Here is a 23,493-nt window from a genome sequence, read left to right as displayed (position 1 = left end):
CAAAGCAGCATTAAAGTAGGACTCACTTTCTCCACTACTAAAACCAAACTCTTATGTGGACTGTGTCTGATGCTCTGTTACTTACGAGGTTTTCTTCTCTGGTGTCTAGGACAGGCACTATTCCCTGTACTGTGTGAGATACCAATATTTTCCCCCTCTTAATTTTTTTTTTTTTTTTTTTTTGTATTTTTCTGAAGCTGGAAACAGGGAGAGACAGTCAGACAGACTCCCGCATGCGCCCGACAGGGATCCACCCGGCACGCCCACCAGGGGCGATGCTCTGCCCCTCCAGGGCGTCGCTCTGCCGCGACCAGAGCCACTCTAGCGCCCGGGCCATCTTTGCTCCAGTGGAGCCTTGGCTGCGGGAGGGGAAGAGAGAGACAGAGAGGAAGGAGGGGGGCGGGGTGGAGAAGCAAATGGGCGCTTCTCCTATGTGCCCTGGCCGGGAATCTAACCCGGGTCCCCCGCACGCCAGGCTGATGCTCTACCGCTGAGCCAACCGGCCAGGGCCATCCCCCTCTTAATTTTTTTGTATGGTTCTCTTCCCATACAGAAAACTAGCCTCAGGTAGTTTCCTCACACACGTGTTGACCAGTTGGTACTCAGCTGATAACTTGAGGGGACCCTCTGCAGCTCTTCAGAAGTTTTGCAGCACTTTCTTTTGTTGTACTGTGCCCTGAAAACTCTAGTTGTTTCAACTTCTTCAAAATCTCAGCTCTGCTCTGGTTCTGTTTGGATTCCCATATAGCAATTTAGGAATTCTCTCAGGCAGTAAGCTTGTGTGTGGTCATAGAGCTTACTTCATTTGTTTCTCATCTCTCAGGGATCGTTATTTTTGTTTTCTGGTCGAGTGTCTTTTTTATTGAATTGATTGGGGTGACATTGGTACACAGAACCATGGCTCAGTGTCTTTTTTTTTTTTTTAACAGAGACAGAGAGAGAGTCAGAGAGAGGGATAGACAGAGACAGACAGGAACGGAGAGATGAGAAGCATCAATCATTACTTTTTCGTTGCACGTTGCAACACCTTAATTATTCATTGATTGCTTTCTCATACGTACCTTGACCGCAGGCCTTCAGCAGACTGAGTAACCCCTTGCTCGAGCCAGCGACCTTGGGCTCAAGCTGGTGAGCTTTTGCTCAAACCAGATGAGCCCTCGCTCAAGCTGGCGACCTCGGGGTCTCGAACCTGGGTCTTTTGCATCCCAGTCCAACGCTCTATCCACTGCACCACCACCCAGTCAGGCTGGCTCAGTGTCTTGATAAACATCATATATTTTATTGTTTTTTCCCCCTTGTCTCAGGTAGGCGGTGAATCTGATCTCTCTTACTCAAGTCTTGGCTGGAAGAGCAAGTCTTTCCATTTAGTTTGTAACTCTGTAGCTGCTGTATTGAGCATAGACCAGGGGTCCCTAAATTTTTTACCCAGGGGGCCAGTTCACTGTCCCTCAGACCGTTGGAGGGCCGCCACATACAGTGCTCCTCTCACTGACCACCAATGAAAGAGGTGCCCCTTCTGGAAGTGTGGCGGGGGGGAGGGGCGGATAAATGGCCTCAAGGGGCTGCATGCGGCCTGCGGGCCATAGTTTGGGGACGCCTGGCATAGACTGATGATTGTCAAGGGTGGAAGCAAGGACACTATTTGGGAGAGAAAGATAATAATCCAAGTCAGAAATGATGAAATAAAAAGTAATTTTCACTGTGTTATGATCAAAGAAGTTGAGAGCTATTGACCTAACTCATGCTCCATCTCTTGTTTCAAATTCTCAAGAATTTGTTTAACTCAGATCACAGGTTCTCCTCTGGACTGGTCTTTAATACCTCCCATCTGCCTACTCCACCACAACCCATTCACTATCCATTCAGTTATTGTAGGGGTCTTGGAGGAGATTGGTGTGGATGATTTCTTAAAGGAGAGGGGAAATGAAGAACCAGTACAAAACATAATCTGCTAAAAGAAGGTTCCAAAAGATGTATTCTAAAACAAGGTATCTCCATCTGTTTCTTAGTGGGCTTCAAATTCTCTTTCAGATATATTTTGTCATCTTCATGTTGAGTGATAGAAGATGGCCCTGCAGCCTTGTCCAGACCTGGTCTGCCACCTCAGTTCTTCAGGAGAAAGCCCAAGTACTGCTGAAGGGCAGAGACGAATGTCTCTTCACTGCCTTCTGTTCACTCTGAAAATCCTGAAGTGGTACTTAACCTTCATTTCTGGTGACAGTACTGAATACAGTTTTCCAATTTGACTTTTTTTTTTTTTTAAGAAAATACACAGAAAAAAATATTATAAGGGAAACTTTATAAACTTGAAAATTAAAACTTTTACATTTGAAAAATTAATTCTTTTTGTCTGTTCTTATTCTCATTTTCGGTTTCTTCCTAGGAAGGTACTATCCTTTATTTTGAGATTGCCTTTCCTACTTTTGGGATTTAAAGGCCCTTTTATGAAATTATGATAGATAATAGTGTTTGATTTTTCTTTTTTTTTTTTTTTTACTATTCTCCTTTGACTAAATAAAAAGTTGTCAATCATATATTAATCTCCTAAGTTATTTTTTCAGAATTAGTTATGGGCCCTGGCTGGTTGGTTCATTGGTAGAGTGCCGGCCTGGTGTGTACATATTCTGGGTTCGATTCCCAGTCAGGGCACACAGGAGAAGTGACCACCTACTTCCCCATCCCCCTTTCTCTCTCTCTCTCTCTCTCTCTCTCTCTCTCTCTCTCTCTGTCTTCCTCTCCCATAGCCATGGCTCAATTGGTTCAAGCACATTGGCCCCAGGCACTGAAGATGGTTCTCTGGAGCCTCTGCTTGGAGCACTAAAAATAGCTCAGTTGTGAGCATGGCCACAGATGGGCAGAGCATCAGCCCAGAAGGGGTTGCTGGGTAAATCCTAGTCGGGGCTGTCTCTCTATCTCATCCCTCCTTTCAACTTGAAAAAGAAGGACAAAGAAAAATGAATTAGTTGTGGTCTATGAAATCCACCATAGTGAGATCCTAATTTAAATGGTTGGTCTTGAAGTCAGACTGAAAGGCGAGGGAAGTGTTGATGAGGATCAGACTGAACATGGAATATGATACAGAGATCAAAGTACTGAAGTCCTCCAACAGCTCAGAAAGCAGAAGCCTGTATTAACCTACAGGAACAAGCGCTTAGTGAGCAGGTATAAGAGTTAGGTGAGCCTGACCAGGAGATGGCGCAGTGGATAGAGCGTTGGACTGGGATGCCGAGAACCCAGGTTCGAGACCCTGAGGTTGCCAGCTTGAGTGTGGGCTCATCTGGTTTGAGCAAAGCTCACCAGCTTGGCCCCAAGGTCGCTGGCTCGAGCAAGGTGTTACTCGGTCTGCTGAAGGCCCACGGTCAAGGCACATATGAGAAAGCAATCAATGAACAACTAAGGTGTTACAACGAAAAATTGATGTTTGATGCTTCTCATTTCTCTCTGTTCCTGTCTGTCTGTCCCTGTCTATCCCTCTCTCTCTGACTCTCTGTCTCTGAAAAAAAAAAAAAAAAAAAAGAAGAGTTAGGTGATTTTGTCACTTAATATCCTAGAGGTGAGGGAGTTCAGAGTGACTGGGAAATCCATAGTGTAGCAATGTTATAGGGATAAAAGACATTGTGAAAAATGTATTTTATACCTTTATCATTTTTTCTTTATTTGGTGAGGGCTATAGACAGTTGGGGCTAAACCAAGTATGTTTACTATATGCTTGTCTAAAACAAGAAAAACAAGATGTCTTCCCCTCCTCTGACCTGTGATGCAAATCTAAATTTGGATAAAGTATTTGTTTTCATTCCTCTTATTTTTTTGAGTCTTTTAATACGACTACTAATACTGTCAATAACAGCAATAATACTTACTAAGTGCCAGGTAAATACTTCATGTGCATTAACGTTTAACCCTGATCATGATCTGATACTGTATTTTACAGAAAAGTTAAATAAGTGGTCAGTTTTTCAAACTTAACTAAAAATTTAACATAGAAATCTTTGACCTTTTCTCCTACCCACTAATACTTAACACTACTAGTCTTTGGCATAATACCAGTGTACATAATTGAGATTTTTTTTGTAGTAACTAGATTTAATATGTCTTTAAATTTTTCACCACTTGAGAGAATTTTTAAATTATTATTTATAAGTTTTGAAAAAAGATTTAAGGCAATGTACAATGAGTCATACAATAAAATTTTTAAATATTAAAAACCAAAAACTTTAAGAAACAGGATAATTATACCTAAAATCTAGATTTATTTATAACCACAACTTAGCATTAAATTTAGTTCTCTTTCCTGACATTTTGGCAAGAATAAAATTGTGGCTTTTGGGGATAGCCTAGATTCATTCATTTGAAATTGTGGCATTTGATATGTCAGATATTATTCTGAATGCTAAAATATACTGCTCACAAAAGTTAGGGGATACTTCAAAATGAATATGAAGTGATAAACTATCCCTAATTTTTGTGAGCAATATATTTGCCACTGAACAAACTTGAAATGGAGTTCTTTACATACTTGTCATTAGCTAATGGTCAAAAAGTTTTTATACATGCAATGATTTTATACATGTAAAAGCATTGAGAAATATTAAGTTACTGGTTCTGTTTGCACAAATTCACTCTTCTCCCTCTGTGTGCACCCACTCAAAATTATGAAACTATGTAAGAGTGATAAATATATTGTTTGTAGATTGGAGTATTGTATGTTGGTTGAAGTATGATGCAAAGTGGTAATTGAAATATTTCTTCTAAATTTTATTCAGCATTAAGTGCTTGTGCCCTGGCTGGATAGGATAGCTCAGTTGGTTGTCCCAAAGCACAGAGGTTGCCAGTTCGATCCCTGGTCAGGGCACATACAAGAACAGATCAGTGTTTCCCTCTCCCTCTCCCTCTCCCTCTCCCTCTCCCTCTCCCTCTCCCTCTCCCTCTCCCTCTCCCTCTCCCTCTCCCTCTCCCTCCTCCCTCCTCCCTCTCTCCCTTTCTCCCCCCTTTCCTCTCTCTAAAATAAAAATAAACATTAAAAAATAGTGTTTGTTCCAAGAGCAAAACATAATATTATATAGGGTTGAAATTTGTAGTTGGGATTCCTGGAAATCAAAAAAAGCTTGAGAAGAGAGATGGAGGCCATTTTGTGAAGGCTCAACCACTGGGAATGAATCCTATAGTCAGTGGAGTGCTACTAAAGACTTCTTTAGCAGGGTAGTTACATCATAGAAATAGTGTTTTAGGAAGTTAAATTCTGATAATGGCATCCAGAAAGATTGTCTCAAAAGAAGAGACACCAAGAAATCACTTCATTGCCTACTGCTGTAAAACACATGCTAATGATTCTTAAGTTTGATATTGGCCTCCTTAATATAAGGTGCCCCAGCTTAATCTGGTTTTTCTTAAATTTCCATTCTTAACCTCTCCCAAGATCCCACCATACAGAGCTTCCTTCCATTCTTTTTCCAAGTCACAAAGCCTTTCATCTGAACCTTGACCCAAAAAGTGAAGGTTTTTCAGTTTCATTCTATTTCCATCCCCCATTCTGAAATTAAAGTGTTGCACTAAATGACCTTTTTAATGTCTGAAAGAAATCGTGTGTTTGCAGTTAAATTAGCTTTAATTCCCAGGCTGGGCCCTAACTTTGTGAACTATTTTAATGTGGGGCCTCAAACATGTAAAATTTTCACTTAGGTCAACAGAGTGCTTGTTATTCTGCTTTAATTGCAACATCTGTTTGGAAAGGAAAAATAGCTTCACTTAAAGATGGAATGAAAAGGTAATGTTAGTGAGTATCCAGTCCTGGAGATAAAAAGTCAGCCGGGGATCGGGTGGAGGAAAATCTCAAGAATTAAAAGTGGCTGAGTGGCAACAGTCAAGTGGAAAGGACTGAGACCACTGATGGCCAAGTCAGGACTTTTAGAAGGGGCCCTGCAGCAGAGCACTAGAAGAACCTCTGTGTGTAGTGTATTCCCAACGCTGACATTTATTTGTCACTTGCTGCATACCAGGTGCAGTGGTATTTGTTGGAGGAATTAAAAAGTGGCATGGCATCCTAGAGAATTTCAGAGATGACTAGTTAAGTTTTGAGGGAGTCAAAAGTTATATGTGACAGCCTGACCTGTGGTGGTGCAGTGGATAAAGTGTCTACCTGGAAAGCTGCAGTCACTGGTTGGAAACCCTGGGCTTGCCTGGTCAAGGCACATATGGGAGTTGATGCTTCCTGCTCTTCCCTTCCTCCCTTCTCTCTCTCTCTTTCTCTCCTCTTCACTCTAAAATGAATAAATAAAATTTTTTTAAAAAGTTATATGTGATACTTGTGCAGGGGATCAACACCCCTACCTCCACGTTGTTCTAGGATCAGCTGTATATTAATCACTGCATAAGAGTAACAGTGTAACATAAGACAGAATAAACCAAGCTCAATAGAAGTTCAAATATTAGACTGTAAAGGAAAAAAAATTAATTCTGGCTTGGTAGGGTTACAGAAAGGCTCTTTAAGGACATAGTTTTAAACCAGGTCTTTTGAGGAGAATAAAATTATGATAAGAAAGTAGACATGTGAAGCTATATCCTACACTGTATGAGCTGCCACACCCTATCCTGGATCTAGAGTAACCACATACAGTATTTTCATTCACCCTTTCTGTTGTCTCCCCAGATTTTTCTGGGTTTTTTTTTTCAACAAAGGATCCTTTGGCTTTCTACAATCCATCAGATGCTATTCCAGAGTTTGTTTATTCCTTGTTCATATTACTCTTACCCAGCGAATCTCTTATTTTTCTCCTTCTGGAAACAAAATATTCTTTCATATTCATTATTCAGATTCTAACATAGAAAACTCAGGGACCTCTCTACAGGGTTATCTCTTCAATTATATGCCCATCTCTGTGCATTTGTGCATATCAGCAATATCTTTTTAAAAGGAGGAGGGAAAGAACAAAAAATGGAAAAAAGTTTAAATTAGGATGCTTGGTGCCTAACAGGTGGTGGCGCAGTGGACAGAGTGTTAACCTGGGATGCTAGGGTTCTGGGTTCAAAACCCTCAGGTCGCTGGCTTGAGCGCAGGCTCATCTGGCTTGAGCTCAGGCTCACTAGCATGAGCCCAAAGGTCACTGGCTTGAAGCCCAAGGTCGCTGGCTTAATTAAGCAAGCGGTCACTGGCTGGGCTGGAGCCCCCCAGTCAAGGCACATATGAGAAGCAATCAATAAGCAACTAAAGTGCTGCAACTGCAAGTTGATGCTTCCTCTCTCTCTCTCTCTCTCTCTCTCTCTCTCTCTCTCTCTCTCCTTCTCTCTCTCTCTCTCTCTCTCTCTCTCTCTCTCTCTCTCAGAAAAACAAAAAACGGAGGATACTTGGCAAAAGGAAAGATAAATGAAGATTATGAAGGAGAAAATGGCAGGACTTCTTCAGTGACTGGATTAGGGAAACGAAGAAGAGGAATAAGTAAAAAATGACTATAGAATGTGTATTTTAATTTAACACATACACTTCCTTCATACATTTTTCAGGAACTTCGAAAGACTCTATGAACCTGTGATCTTTAATAGAAAACAGCATCTTTAGGTTTCAATTATAGTCTTTTTTTTTTTTTTACAGAGACAGAGACATAGAGAGGGACAAATAGGGACAGGCAGACATGAAGGGAGAGAGATGAGAAGCATCAGTTCTTCTTTGCAGAATCTTAGTTGTTCACTGATTGCTTTCTCATTTGTGCCTTGACTGGGGGGCTACAGCAGAATGAGTGACCCCTTACTTAAGCCAGTGAACTTGGGCTCAAGCCAGCGACCTTTCAGCTGAAGCCAGCGACTATGGGGTCATGTCTATGATCCCACACTCCAGCCAGCACCCCCACACTCAAGCTGGTGAGTCCATGTTCAAGTTGGATGAGCCTGTGCTCAAGCAGGGTTTTAAACCTGTGTCCTCTGCATCCTAGCTTGTCACTCTATCCACTGCTCCACTTCCTGGTCAGGCTAATTATAGTCTTAATGTCACTAATTTCTCTGTTTAAAATATTCTAATGAGGCCCTGGCCGTTTAGCTGTTGGCGAAGAGCGTCATCCGAAAATGACAAGGTTGCAGGTTCAATCCCTGTCTGGGCACACACGGGAAACAACCAATGAATGCACAATTGAGTGGAACAACAAATGAATGCTTCCCTTCCCCGTCCCCTCTTTCTCCCTTGCTCTCGCTGTCTTAAAAATAAATAAATAAACAAACAAACAAACAAACTCTGGCTGAATAGCTTGGTTGGTTGGAGTGTCATCCCACAGTGCAGAGTGTGGAAGTTGCTATTTTGATTCCATGGTCAGGGCACAGGAGCAGCTCAATGTTCCTGTGTCTCTCTTTCCCTGCCTCTGAAAAAAAAAAAAGAAACCTCTAATGACTTATCAAAAATACAAATTATTTTACCAAGGCCAAAATCCTACCTATCTGACCTATATATTGTGACTGCCTATTTAACCGATGTTAACCTCTGTTCCACAGTCATATATTAGCCCACAGCCTGTGTCAGATTTTGTGCCCTTGCTACCCCTCCCTGGTACCTTGCTTACTCCTCATTCATATACCTCAACTTTAACGATTGTAAGAAATACCCATAATTCGAAAGGTTTGACAAAATACAATAAATGCTTTGGCTATATATGCAGGAGCATTGTCAGTTGAACCAATTTAGGAAATCCAATAGTAGAAAAATGCATACAATATTATATCATTTAACATCTGAATTATCTATTCTTTTTAAAAGTTATTTATTGATTTTTTTTAGAGAGAAAGAGAGAGACAGAAACATCTATCAGTTCCTATGTGTGCCCTGACCGGGAACCAAACCTGCAACCTTTGTTTATCTAACCAACCAAGCTATCCGGCTAGAATGAATTATCTATCTTTTTGAGTTTTCCAAATCTCCAAACTTCTTGTGAACTCCTGAAAATAAATCTCAGATCCTAGTATAAAACCTAGTAATTTCAGTTTAATTTTTTTTCATTCTCCAGGTTTCGCTTTTCATTCTTTTAAGTATAGTCTGTTTTTCATTTTGGCATAGTACCGAGTATATTGATGAATGTTGATTGCTAAATAAATGTAAAAATTCTGTTCCCTGAAAGTAGTTGTAATTAGTAATAATAGCTATCATTTATTTTGAGTGCCTTCAAAGTAGTCTGTGCTAGGCAGCAATTTATCTTGATAATCTCACAACAACCTTGACAAGTAGTTGCTAACTATTCACATTTTACATTTGAAGAAACCTTGGCTTAGAAACCTTTACTTCCCCCAAGATCACACAATTGGAAAGGATCAGAAGTTGATTTATCACCTAGGTCTGTGTGTAACTTCAAAGCTGGTCATCTTACCACAATACTTGGCTGCCTATATTATTTAATTTGATTGAGGCACTAATATTACACCCACACCAGGCGCACATGTTACTAATAATTTCTCTATATCACAGCCACACACATTCTTGGAGTTCCTGGCTGAAATAATTACATAATTCTATTCAATTTCTCAAATTTAACTAATGGTGCTAGACAAATAGAAAGGGTGTTTTTAGTCTTCATTTATTTGCATTGATCTTATGATCATCATAATTAAACAATAACCCGAGTTTATGGTTCAGAAGCAGAAGCCAGCAAAAAAATTAATTTTAGCAGCAGCTTCCTGTCTGTGTGTATTGAGGGGGTTAGGGGTATTTGCTTAGAAGGAGAGGGAAACCAGTTACTATACTATGCAAAGAGGTGAGGTCACTTCTGAGGTCTCACTGTCTAATTGTTGGGGGGGAAGGGTGACCTATACTTCTAAAAAGGATTAAGCACAACATAGTCAAATGTCAAAATAACCTGGAAATGTTTTCTCTGAACATATGTTCCCTGATTTATCAATGTCACCCCGTTAAAATTAATTTAAAAAATTTTAAAAAGGGATTAAGGAGATAACTACACCAAACAGTATATAAACCAGATTAATGATATTCACAATAATTGCCTCAGTGGCTCAGAGAAGAGAGAGCTGTTTGTTGTAGTCTAGAAAGCTGCTTGTTGTGAAAATCACTGCAACACAAGACAATCACATAAGAGGAGCTGTTAAGTACTATATATTAAGTGTTGTTTCACGGTTTCTCTGGTCAAAGTTGGGGATGATATAAGGGAGAGGTTAATATTTAGAGGTTGAACAAACAGTGAAGGTTTATTCTGACTTTACTTTTTACAACGCCTGAAATAAAAAGCATTTTGTTTTGTATTGTTTTCAGGCATAATGGTATCCATCCCTTAGTTAGAATGAACTCTTCACTGATATTTTGTCATATTCACAAGGGAAACCAGGGTCTGTATGTTTTGTTGTGGAGCAAGTGAAGAGAAGTTATACCCATTTCAGTGTGGCTTCAATCTGTATGATCTGAGTTTAATTAAACCAGCTGTATGTTAGAGTATGCCAAACTTAGCCACTTCCGTTCAGTCCACTTGGATCACAGTGAATGATGGCATTGTCACTGATCCATTGCTGTGCATATTGCTCACTAAACATATCCTCTTATACAGTAATCGTTTCTTAATTTTTGTAAGTGCTTATCTCTTTACTAGGACAAAGTATGTACTTAATATATAAAACTCCATGGTTGACATTTAATGTTTGCTTAGGCTACTAGGAATGCCCACTAAGTTACATAAACATTTTAGTAAATGAATTTAATAGCTTTAATTTTAGAAGCATTGAGTGCAGAATGGAAAACTAGCAAAATTAAGTTTGACAAAGGCATTTTAAGTCACTGCTATGGTGACTCTGATCATCTCTTGAGAGAACCATGATAGAATAACCATTCTTAATACTGAGCCAAGTTTCTTTTTTTGTGTCCCTTGAAATTCACCATGAGTTTTGGTTAAAGTAAGGAGGACAGTAAGTATGCACTTGAACACTGATCTATACATTTATACAGGCACTTTTCTATTGATACTTGAAATGAGTGTCCTGGACTAGACGTGGAGAAAGAAGTAAGCATAGCCAGTCAATGGTTGACATTTGAACTTTCTGAAAAGTGGACTTTTTTATAGGAACTTCAGACAAAACTCTATAGGTAGGTACTTCAAAATATGTATGTATGAAATATATATCAGAAAAGAAAAAGAAATATACATTAAAATTGTTGACCATGGTGTGCTTTGAAGAGATTGCTTAAAGCCAGAAATTCTAACCATTTCTTGAAAGGCCAGTTAGCTAAACATATTTTATTAGGGTTAATTTATTTAGTTGACTCACAGCTTAGAATTAAATATGAATAAAGGAACAGATGCAAAAGAGATGGGGAAAGGTTTAGTTTTAGAGGGTCCTGAACTGTCTGGAGGAGGGAGTGATTGAGACAGTGTTGCCTACTTCCCAGTTTTACCTTGGGTGACCCTAAATACAGTTCACTAATTCTGAGCTGCTTTAGAGAGCTAGTGGAAAGAGATTGTATTACAGCCTAGTTGTGTTACTCAGTTCAGCTAGAGGCCACCATCCTCTTCCAGGTCATGGGTAGTATCTCTTAGTGTCATTCCAAGGTGAGGACTATTTCATGGCAGGCAGCCTGAAGCTGCTGATAGTGCAGAGGCCTTTAGTGTTAAGCTTTGGGAAATCTGATTCCCAGAAAGAGTGAAACATCATGAACTAGAGTGTGCAAGTTTCACCTGTTCTGCAGTTATATCGAAATGAACTAAAAAAGGATCTGGCTAAGAAGAATTAAGAGGCCTGACCTGTGGTGGCCCAGTGGATAAAGTGTCAACCTGGAACACTGAGGTTGCCGGTTCAAAACGGCTTGCCTGGTTAAGACACATATGGGAGTTCATGCTTTCTGTTCCTTCCCCCTTCTCTCTCTCCCTCTCTCTAAAAAAAACCCCCAAAAATCCAAAAAAACAAATAAATAAAGAAGAATTGAGAGAAAATATTTATAAACAGATTTTAAATATTTACAATTTTTTTTTTTAATTCAGTGAAAGGAGAGGAGGCAGAGACTCACTCCCGCAAGTGCCCACACTGGGATCCACCTGGCAAGCCCACTAGGGGGCGATTGATGCTCTGCCCATCTGGAGCATTGCTCTGTTGCTCAGCAACCAAGCTCTTTCTTAGCATCTGAGGTAGAGGCCATGTAGTCATCCTCAGGGCCCATGGCCAACTTGCTCCAATCAAGTCATGGCTGCAGGAGGGGTAGAGTGGGGGTGAGGGGTGGAAAAGCAGATGGGTGCTTCTCCTCTGTGCGTTGACTAGGAATTGAACCTGGGACATCCACACACTGAGCTGACACTCTACCACTGAGCCAACCAGTAGGGCCTACAAAGTATTTTTAAAGCATTCTTACTTTATATTTTTAATTGAGATAGCATGAACTGGCATCTTTAAAAGTTTGGCAAAAAAATTACCAAGTCAGCTTTTCAGGTATAATGGACTAACTGTATAGTAGCAAGATATTTTCCCTCCCTCAGCCTTTTTTTCTGAAACTTTAAATATACACAAAAGTTAAGAGAAGTGAAATGATCACCTACCACCTAGATTTGATCATTGTTAAAGTTTTGCTATATATGTGTAGTTTATTTATATATATGTGTAGTTTATTTATTAGTTTGTGGAACAATTTAGAAGTTTGTGGAACAATTTAGAAGTTTGAAACATGATGTTTCTCTCCTAAATACTTCAACATCCATCTCCAAAAACTTAAACATTTTGCTTATATAACCAAATTACCATTATTGTGCTACACTATAATTTCTTAAAATATTTTTAATTTTTATTTATTTATTTATTCATTTTAGAGGAGAGACAGAGAGAGAGAGAGAGAGAGAGAAGGGAGGGAGGAGCAGGAAGCATCAACTCCCATAGCTACACTATAATTTCTTAATACCATGTAATTCATGTGTAGCAAGATATTTACCAATTATTTAAGTTTGTTTTTCCTCACTATAATAACTCATCTTCCCCCAGGGCCTTAGTTTTCCTTATCACTTTGCCATGGACCTGATGCCCAGCAGCAATTGATGAAATTGCTTGAATATTCATATGGTTTTAAATTTGTGAACTTCTAAAGCAGTGGTCCCCAACCCCCGGGCCACGGACCGTTAGCGGTCCGTGGGCCATTTGGTACTGGTCCGCAGAAAAAGAATAAATAACTTACATTATTTTCGTTTTATTTATATTTAAGTCTGAATGATGCTGTATTTTTTAAAAATGACCAGATTCCCTTTGTTACATCCGTCTAAGACTCACTCTTGACGCTTGTCTTGGTCACGTGATACATTTATCCTTCCCACCCTAAAGGCCAGTCTGTGGCCCCAAAAAGTTGGGGACCACTGCTCTAGAGTAATGGTTCTCAATTTGGATGCATATTAGAATAATTTGGGTAGTGTTTAAAACTCCTAATCTTGCCTGACCTGTGGTGGCGCAGTGGATGGAGTATTGACCTGGAATGCTGAGGTCACAGGTTCACGTCCCAGACTTGCCTGGTCAAGGTATATATGGGAGTTGATGCTTCATGCTCTTCTCTCCCTTCTCTCTCTTTCTCTCCCCTCTCTCAAATGAATAAATAAAATCTTTTTTAAAAAATAGATAAACAAACAAACAAATAAATAAAAATCCTAATCTATTTCTCAGCACCTAAATCAGAATTTCTGGGGGTGGGGGACTCAAGCATTAATGCTTTTTATTTTTATTTTTTATTTTTTATTTATTTTAGAGGAGACAGAGAGAGAGAGAAGGGGGGAGGAGCAGGAAGCATCGACTCCCATATGTGCCTTGACCAGGCAAGCCCAGGGTTTTGAACCAGCAACCTCAGCGTTTCCAGGTTGACGCTTTATCCACTGCGCCACTACAGGTCAGGCAGCATTAATGCTTTTAAATTTCCCAGGAGAGTCCAGTGCATGTCCAAGATTGAGAATCACAGTGGTAGATTCAAATAATCTTCACTGAGAATGTTTACAAGTGTTTGGAAGACCAGTTGACATCTTTCTGACCAGAAAAGAGATGAAGAGTGATATGCAAAGGTGTTTAAGCTTTTTCCTTTTCTTTCAATAAACATTTACTAAACATCTGCAATGTTTAAAGCATCAAATTAAATTCCATTCATAATGATGAATAAGATCGGTTAACTGTGGTGGCCTGGAAAAGATAGTAGACTTGGGGTTCAGACTTCTATGGAATTAAATTATAGCTTTGCCAGGAACATGTTGTATGACTTCAGCTAAGTCTTGAACCTCTATGAGGGTTTAATATGACCCAATTCTTCTTTCTGATGTTATCTCTACCACTCTTACCACCTCTCTTGATGCTTCAGCCACTCTGACCTTCTTTCTGTTCCTCAAACGTATGATACGATGTATTCCTTCCTATTCTAGGATCTTTTTACTAGCTTTCTTCCCCCACCCATACCTCCCACCCTAGCTTGGAACACTGACTGGCCCTTGCTAGTCATTTAGGTTTCAATTTAAATGGCACCACCTCAGTAAGACTTCCCCTAAAGTAACCTCCCAGATAGTTCATATCATATATCATATCATATCATATCATCATGTTTGTTTTCATTTTGGCACTTATTCCTTCTTGATATTTTCTTGTTTGTTATAGTCCCTGCCCCTTCTGCAATGTAAGAACACCGAGAGAGCCGGGACCTCATCTGTTTTGTTTTCTGTATTCTCAATAACTGTAGAAAATGCCTGAGATATGGAGAATGCCTAATAAATATTTGTTGAATAAATAAATAAGTAAAGTGGTGACTGTAATTGTGACAAGCTTCTGAGACAATCTCCTATCAATCCCCACATGGCCCTTCCTCAAGGAGCATCTTTTCTTATAACTGCTAAAAGCTTAGCAAATTTAAGCAGCTGGAAGGTACTTCTGCTGAATGTGTAACAAAGTGTGTTGGCTCTGTTATTTCAGTAGTCTTCTCCCCAGACTGAGGTTATAAAGTTCCTTTTTGTTCTCATAGTTAGTCTCCTTGTGAAAAAGCATCAACAATAATTATGCTATCTTAATACTTCTCTTTCTGAACAGGAATTTGTTAGGTAATGCTAGAAAAATACAATGTCTGATAAGCCATTCTTTCATTGTGAATCACTGTCAATCAAGAAGGAGGTAGCGGCCCTGGCCAGTTGGCTCAGCGGTAGAGCGTCGGCCTAGCGTGCGGAGGACCCGGGTTCGATTCCCGGCCAGGGCACACAAGAGAAGCGCCCATTTGCTTCTCCACCCCTCCACCGCGCCTTCCTCTCTGTATCTCTCTTCCCCTCCCGCAGCCGAGGCTCCATTGGAGCAAAGATGGCCCGGACGCTGGGGATGGCTCTGTGGCCTCTGCCTCAGGCGCTAGAGTGGCTCTGGTCGCAACATGGCCACGCCCCGGAGGGGCAGAGCATCGCCCCCTGGTGGGCGTGCCGGGTGGATCTCGGTCGGGCGCATGAGGGAGTCTGTCTGACTCTCCCTGTTTCCAGCTTCAGAAAAATGCAAAAAAAAAAGAAGGAGGTAGCACTCATCGGTTAATTTTCTGTGTTATCCTTTTCAGGCAAAAAGGAAATGCAGTAAATGCACACGGAATGTTCTTAAATTTTCTTCTGGGTGTAATCTTTTAAGCTTTAATATTGAAATATGTACCAGCCATTTAATGATTAGAACACATCTCACATCATTTCTGTGAAATAAGAACTATTTCTTACTCCCATTTTATACATGAGCATAGTGAGTTTTATAAAACTCACTAAGAAACTTTTCCTGGGTGGTGATTTGTTTAATCAGGATTAAAATCTAGGTCAGTCTGACTTTATATTCCACAGTTTTAACCACACTACCTCCTATTATATTCTTTTCTCTCCTTTATCATTTAAATATTTCTAGAAAAGGCATTTGAAATGACTCAGGGTAAATTTATGTCTCAAAGCAACAGATAACAGGATAATACCAGTAGTTCCCAGTGGGCTTGCTCAGAAGCCATGTGCTAATCAATCTTAAAGAATAGTAGCATCACCATTTGTTAATGCTTGTTAATGCATGAGTCTGGAAAGTGGAACCAAAGTTCTGGACTTCTACTTTTCTTTAAGCCTTCTGATTAATTTTTTTAATTAAAAAAATTTAATTGGTTACAGAGAGAGAGAAGCATCAATTCATTCCATTTAGTTGCTCCTTTTAGTTGCGTACTTATTGGTTGATTCTCACGTGTAGCCTGGCCAGGGACTGAACCTGTGACCTTGGCGTGCACCAGGGCCTGATTATTATATTTTTATATCTATGGTGTTAAATGCATGGATTCTAGGCTATCTCTAGCAGGGCATCCAAAAGGACATATTTGTGTTTAATCTTATTTTTTTTTAGATTTTTATTTATTTTTTTAGAGAGAGAGGAGAGAGAGAAGGGGGGAGGAGCAGGAAGTATCAACTCCCATATGTACCTTGACCAGGCAAGCCCAGGATTTCAAACCAGTGACCTCAGTGTTCCAGGTTGACACAGTATCCACTGTGCCACCACAGGTCAGGCTAATCCTAATTATTTTTGAGATATACTAATGTTATTAAAATGAGATAGCTCCTTGTATTTCCATGTTACATTTTGTGGGACAAGTCAAATTAGCCCAGATTTGTATAAAATCATCAAACTTTGTTAATAAGGTTAGTTTAACATAAGGAAAGCATATTTATTTATTTATTTATTTATTTATTTATTTATTTATTTATAGACAGAAAGGGAGAGAAAGCGAGAGCGAAAAGGAGGAGAGAGATGAAAAGCATCAATTTGGCTTGACTTGTGGTAGCGCAGTGGATAAAGCATCCACCTGGAACGTTGAGGTCTCTGGTTTGAAACCCTGGACTTGCCTGGTCAGGGCACATATGGGAATTGATGCTTCCTGCTCCTCCTCTTCAAAAATGAATAAATAAAATCTAGAAGAAAGGAAGGGAGGGGGGAAGAGGGGAAGGAAGGAAGGAGGGAGGCAGGCAGGAAGGGAGGCAAGTAGAAAGGAAGGGAGGGAGGAAGGAACTCGTAGTTGTTCCACTTTAGTTATTCATTGATTGCTTCTCCTGTGGTACCTTAACCTTGGGCTCAAGCCAGTAACTTTGGGATCATGTTGATGATTCTGCACTCAAGCCAGCGACCTTGGAGTTTCTAATCAGGGACCACTGTGTTCCAGATCAGTGCTCTATCCACTGCACCACCTCCAGTCAGGCAAGGAAAGCAGTCTTATGCAACACAATCAGGATGGTTGTTTTCCATATATCATCCTGCAACTTGTGTGTGGCCTGCACTGGTGTTCAATTTGTTTTTTAAATGTAGCTGTATTTAAGGCAAAATGTGTGTATTTATGGTTTTGAGTAGGACAGCCCAACTGAAACATGCTTTCTTATTGGAGAAAGTAAAATTTAAGAAGAAATGATCCTACCCTGACTCTGTTGGTTAGAGTATCATCCGATGTATCAAAGCTGCAGGTTCAGTTCCCAGTCAAGGACACATATAAGAATCAACCAATGAAGCCTGACCAGGCAGTGGCGCAGTGGATAGAGAGTCGGACTGGGATGTGGAGGACCCAGGTTCAAGACCTCAAGGTCGCCGGCTTGAGCAAAGTCTCATCTGGTTTGAGCAAAGCTCACCAGCTTGGACCCAAAGTCGCTGGCTTGAGCAAGGGGTTACTCAGTCTGCTGTAGCCCTACGGTCAAGGCACATATGAGAAAGCAATCAATGAACAACTAAGGTGTCGCAACGAAAAACTGATGATTTGATGCTTCTCATCTCTTTCCGTTCTTGTCTGTCCCTATCTATCCCTCTCTCTGTCTCTGTAAAAAAAAAAAAAAAAAGAACCAACCAATGAATACATAAATAAGTGGAATAACAAATCTATGTTTCTCTTTCTCTTTTTTTCTGTCTCTCTTTCCCTTCCTCTCCCTCTAAAATCAATAAATTAAAAAAAAAATTTTTTTTAAAGAAGTGTCCCTTGCTGGTTGCTCAGTTAGTTATAGCATTGTCCTGAAATGACAAGGTTGCAGGTTTGCACGACTGATTAGAACAACAAATGAGTGCTTCCCTTTCCCCTTCCCTCTCTCTCCGCTCCTCTCTCTATGCCTCTAAAAATCAATCAATAAATCAAAATTAAGCCCTGGATGGATAGCTCAGTTGGTTGGCGTGTCGTCCTAAAGCACAAAAGTTGCCAGTTCAATCCTCGGGGTCAGGGCATATACAGGAACAGCTCAATGTTCCTGTCTCTCTGTCTCTTTCTCCCTGCCTCTCTCTATTTGAAAAAAAAGAAGAAAAAGAAGAAATGATTCTTGTGCTAATAACATTAGTTCCCCTTCAACCTCAAATTAAATTTCTGTCTTCATCATGATGCTGACATTGCATTCAAATTTTTTCTAATTCTGAATGTAAAAGTCATTTGTCGCTTTATTCCTACAAACATTAGTGCCTATCACTGTCCTAGGCACTGCGTGTCTTGCAATACTTCAGATGCTTAAATTTAACCATAGGGCCCTTTGTCAGAGGTTTCTAAACTTTCTTGGTTGTCAGTATTCTTAGTCTCTCAGTAATTTTTTTTACAACATGCGTAGATCAAAAGACAGATATAATGGTTCTACTTATTAATATTAGGACTAAATAACTTAAGTATTTATGTTCTAACAACATAAGCATCATTTGTAAAAAGAATACCCAAAATTAAAAGAAAAGTCATTTTATTCCATTCTTAAAAACAACTACAGTTACTAATTTGATGGGTGCACTTGTTGGGAATTTCACAAGTTTTTTGTTTTGTTTTGTATTTTTCTGAAGTGAAAATCAGGGAGGCAGAGAGACAGACTCCTGCATGTGCCTGACCGGGATCCACCTGGCATGCCCACTAGGGGGCGATGCTTTGCCCATCTGGGGCATTGCTCCATTGCAACTGGACCCATTCTAGCACCTGAGGTGGAGGCCATGGAGCCATCCTCAGCACCCGGGCCAACTTTGCTCCACTGGAGCCTTGGCTGTGGGAAGGGAAGAGAGAGACAAAGAGAAAGGAGATGGGGAAGGGTGGTGGAGAAGCAGATGGGTGCTTCTCCCGTGTGCCCTGGCTGGGAATTGAACCGGGGACTTACACACACTGGGCCAGCGCTCTTAACACTGAGCCAACTGGCAAGGTCCTGCACAAATTCTTAATCTTTGGAATCACCTTAGACCACCACCCTCGTTTCCCATCGCACACTAATGTTCGCATACTTGCTTTTTATCACAACTGTTGAAAACCTAGTTTTGCAAAAGATACGATACCATCAGCATGATCTAATATTGAAACTGTGAACTATTTGTGTGGTGATTTCGTTGTATTGTTTCTTACAGATGTTGAGTATTACTGTGTTTCCTTCAAAAATTTAAAACATTTATAAGTACTTTTCTGAGTTTGCTCTGCTGCCCCAGGGCACCTCACATACAATTGGTAAACATAGCCCTTTGCACACACAAAAAAATAGTCCAAATATAACTAATTTTATTTTGTGCTGCTTTGCTGCTGAAAATTTTTACTCTAGTTGCCCCCTACCCTTCGTACAGTAAATATTTGCCTTTGTTTATGCATAACACACTTGTTTCTACCTCTGATTTATGCCATTCTTTCCACCTCACACTCACCTTCTTCCTCAATCACCTTTCCCCTTCTTTTCTTCCAAACTATATTTCTACTCTCCTCAACTCTACTTTAAGATCTACCTCTTTAGACTCTGGCTACCACTCTGTTGCCATTTTTTATATTGTACCATGGTAAACTGGGAGAAAAAAAGGGTTCACCCAAGAGATAGCCACATCCTAATCCCTGGCACCTGTTAATGTTGACCTGGATGGAAAAAGTGCCTTTGCAGTTGTGATTAAGAATTTTAAGAAGAGAAGATTATCCTTGATTATTAGATGGGCTCTAAATGCAATCATATGTATGTAACCTTACAAGAAAGAGGGAGAGAAGAGAAGATGGGAGGGGAAGGGAGGAGAGAAGGTGATGTGAAGATGGAACAGAGGGAGATTTGAAGATGCTGGCCTTGAAGATTAGAGTAATAATAGAGTAATGTAACCACAACCCAAGGAATGCTGGCAACCACCAGACACTGGAAGCGTCAAGGAACGGATAAAATTTATGGTGTTTTAAGCCAATATATTTTGGTAGTTTGTCACAGCAACCACAGGAAACTAACATATTCACCTTCTAGATTAGTTAGCATTTTTGTATACAGTATACCTGGAATATTTCTTTATAGAGCCAAACTCTTAAGAGGTTCACTACCATGCTGACAAAAGTTCTCTTTAATCAGATTGACCTGTCTAAAAAAGTAAACTTATATCTAATTGGCTAATTCATTTATTAATTTACATATTTGTTCATCCAAGAAGTTTTTGAGAATTTTCTATATGCCAAGCAATGCACCTGATGTCATTTTCATGACATCAGGTAAATAGTTTCCAAAAATGATATCCACTCAGTTAATTGTTGTACTTATTTGTTGTAAATTATAATTAAGCCTCAGTAATTAATAATTTAAACTGTTACTTTCTGTCTTTTGACCCTTGTTTTTCAAACTTAGAGCAAGCTGATCTTGCTAGAGCTTGTTTAGAAGGAAAATCATATTGCCAATTCTAAACTGATATATTGTTCTGTTCTGTATTTGGCCTGAAGTCCTAGATCATTAATAATGAAAGGCACCTTAGAAATAATTAGCCAACCCTCTTTTTAGAGTTCTAAAGAAGAAAAGGGAAGCCCTGGCTGGAAGACCTCATTTGGTTAAAGCATTGTCCCCAAAGTACAGAGGTTGCCGGTTCTATCCCTGGTCAGAGCACATACAGGAACAGATGTTTCTCTCTCTCTCTCTCTCTCTCTCTCTCACACACTAAAATCAATTAAAAATGAAAAATAAAGAGGAAAAGTGATTTGCCTGGAGTCATAACAATAATGGCAGAACTAGATATCCCACTTTCTCCTTTTTTCCACGACGCACAGAATCAAGTTTACTGTTAGTTTTCCTTCTGAACTTTGAGCTAGTGTTAAAAGCCCCAGACTTTCCAAAATTGAAAGTTTGTTTTGGACTGTATTTATCTATTTCTTGGTTTTATCCCTATTAGAATTACAGTGTTAGAACAGATTGAGAAGAGACCTCTATAATGAACAAGTTCACTTCCCTTATTTTGCAAGTGGCCACTTTGAACTGGTGGTTCCATGGGGTAATGGCAAAATTGCTGGATTGGGAGAAAACAGATTTAGATTCTAGTTCCAGGGTCTACAATGAACTAATTGTAAGTAACTGGGCAAGTCAGCAAATAACTTCTTCTCCCTGAATGTCATTTTATTCATAAGTAAAATAAGAGATTAATCTGGATAACCTCTAATATGATGTGAGTCAGTGAATCCAGGGATTTTGACCTCCAGTTCCACACTACCTTACTACTTGTCCTCTAGAGACTTAAAAGCATGTGATCCATAAGGACAGTCTTATTATGTCTTTTTATTTTTCTAAAATTCATGCCACTGCCAAGAATGAGAGGTCACTTTGCAGAGTGAGTGCTGAGGATACATACATTGCTTCTATAGACTATTAATCCTGGAAGGGAAATAAACTTTTTGACATTGGTCCTTTAGTGGAGCAGCAAGTTAGGCAAAGTGCTTAGATACTTTAGTAGAATAACTCATAATGCTGCCACGGCTGATGGTGATAATGAGAATGACAGCGAACATTTATTTACTGTGTGCTAAATACAGTGTTAAGTATTTTGCATGAATTAAATAAATGGATTGTAAATGGGTTAATAAATGTAGAACACATAGAATAATGCCTGGCACATGGTAAGAGCTATATAAGTAATAGCTGCTATTATCATTTTTATTGTTATGTTATTGTGGTGGTGGCGACTGTAGTTAATCTTCACAGGAATCCTATAAAATAGGTAGTATTTTAATCCATTTTGCAGATGGGGAAGCTAAATGCCAGAGGTTAAGCCAAGAGATAGAATAGAGCCTGACCTGTGGTGGCGCAGTGGATAAAGTGTGGACCTGGAAATGCTGAGGTCACCGGTTCGAAACCCTGGGCTTGCCTGGTCAAGGCACATATGGGAGTTGATGCTTCCAGCTCCTCCTCCCCTTCTCTCTCTCTGTCTCTCCCTGTCCTCTCTAAAATGAATTAAAAAAAAGAAAAAAAAAAGAGATAGAATAGAATTCAAAACTCCAGTCTTTATTGGTTAGGAATTCCTAGGGAGACTGGGTAGCTTTTTCCCTTAGAGTAGCCAGGGAAGGCCCCTTTGAGGAGTTGACATTTAGGCTGAGATTGAAAAGCCCCCATACAAAAATGGGGTGGGGTGGGGTTGCCTGGATGAGACTAAGGCAAGTCAAGTGCAAAGGCCTCAACTGCAGAGTGGGTTTGATGAGGCTCTAAACATAGAAGTGTCACCTTCTCAGTGTGTCCTTCCCTGAATTCTCTAAAATCACATACCTATACAAACTCTCTTTTCCTTCTCCCTATTTTATATATTTTCTCCTTAACAGTTATCACCGTCTCATATACTAATTTGATTTGGTTTTGTCTATCTCCTCTACAATGGGATATAAGCTCCATGAGGACAGGGATTATTGTCTGGTTTGTTCGTCACTGTAACTAAGGTTTCTCTTAGGCCATTAGTCTTCTTATTGCAAATTAGAAAAAATCTTCTTTCCAGGAAGTTGCAGGCCCACACCAGGCTGTAGAGCAGGGGTCGGGAACCTATGGCTCATGAGCCAGATGTGGCTCTTTTGATGGCTGCATCTGGCTCGCAGACAAATCTTTAATAAAAATAATAATATTAAAAATATAAAACATTCTCATGTATTACAATCCATTCATTTCCTACTGCTCATTTTCATGGTTGCGGGTGGCTGGAGCCAATCACAGCTGTCCTCCATGACAACACCAAATTTTTATTGGATAATGCTTAACGTACACGGGTCGTTGTATTGCTCTCACGGAATTACATTTTAAAATATGTGGCATTCATGGCTCTCTCAGCCAAAAAGGTTCCCGACCCCTGCTGTAGAGTTTAGCCATCAAAGCACAATCTGGATTTCAGGCTCATCCTGCCTCCTCAGCTATAATTGAACCATTATATGACAGTCCTATATGCATCCTTAGTGCCGACGACAGCGCTAGCAAGTAGCAGGCACTGAATAAATATATATACATATTTGTAGGATGTCGGAATAACTTAGAGTAAAGGAGGGAATGATAATGAGATGAAAAGGTAGGCAAGAAACTAGATCTGGTAGGGACTTCTAAGGTGTTTGAATTTTTCCCCCTAATAGCAGTTAGCTGGAAGTCCCTTGGAATACTTTTCTTTTTTTTCTTTTTTTGGATTTTTCTGAAGCTGGAAACGGGGAGAGACAGACAGACTCCCGCATGCGCCCGACCGGGATCCACCCGGCACGCCCACCAGGGGGCGACGCTCTGCCCCTCTGGGGACGTCGCTCTGTCACGACCAGAGCCACTCCAGCACCTGGGGCAGAGGCCAAGGAGCCATCCCCAGCGCCCGGGCCATCTTTGCTCC

The 23,493-nt window shown here is 40.1% G+C and overlaps 2 protein-coding genes across 5 annotated transcripts in view; one reads left to right on the top strand and one right to left on the bottom strand.

Moving 5' to 3' along the window:
• The window catches only part of ZNF609 (zinc finger protein 609), a 279,517-nt gene that overhangs the window by 126,999 nt on the left and 129,025 nt on the right, over positions 1-23,493 (top strand). The gene's annotated exons all lie outside the window — the stretch shown is intronic.
• The window catches only part of CSNK1G1 (casein kinase 1 gamma 1), a 505,634-nt gene that overhangs the window by 465,716 nt on the left and 16,425 nt on the right, over positions 1-23,493 (bottom strand). Inside the window, exon 1 of one of the 2 annotated variants that reach the window (XM_066344161.1) lies at positions 21,944-22,046. The exons of the other annotated variant lie outside the window; for it this stretch is intronic. The gene's annotated coding sequence lies outside the window, so the exon portion shown is untranslated. Of the gene's footprint in view, positions 1-21,943; positions 22,047-23,493 lie in introns of those variants that run through there. 2 annotated transcript variants of the gene reach the window in all.

The sequence above is a fragment of the Saccopteryx leptura genome, chromosome 6 (genome assembly GCF_036850995.1).
Source record: "Saccopteryx leptura isolate mSacLep1 chromosome 6, mSacLep1_pri_phased_curated, whole genome shotgun sequence".
Classification (NCBI taxonomy): Eukaryota; Metazoa; Chordata; class Mammalia; order Chiroptera; family Emballonuridae; genus Saccopteryx; species Saccopteryx leptura.
This window is presented reverse-complemented; position numbering and strand designations above follow the sequence as displayed.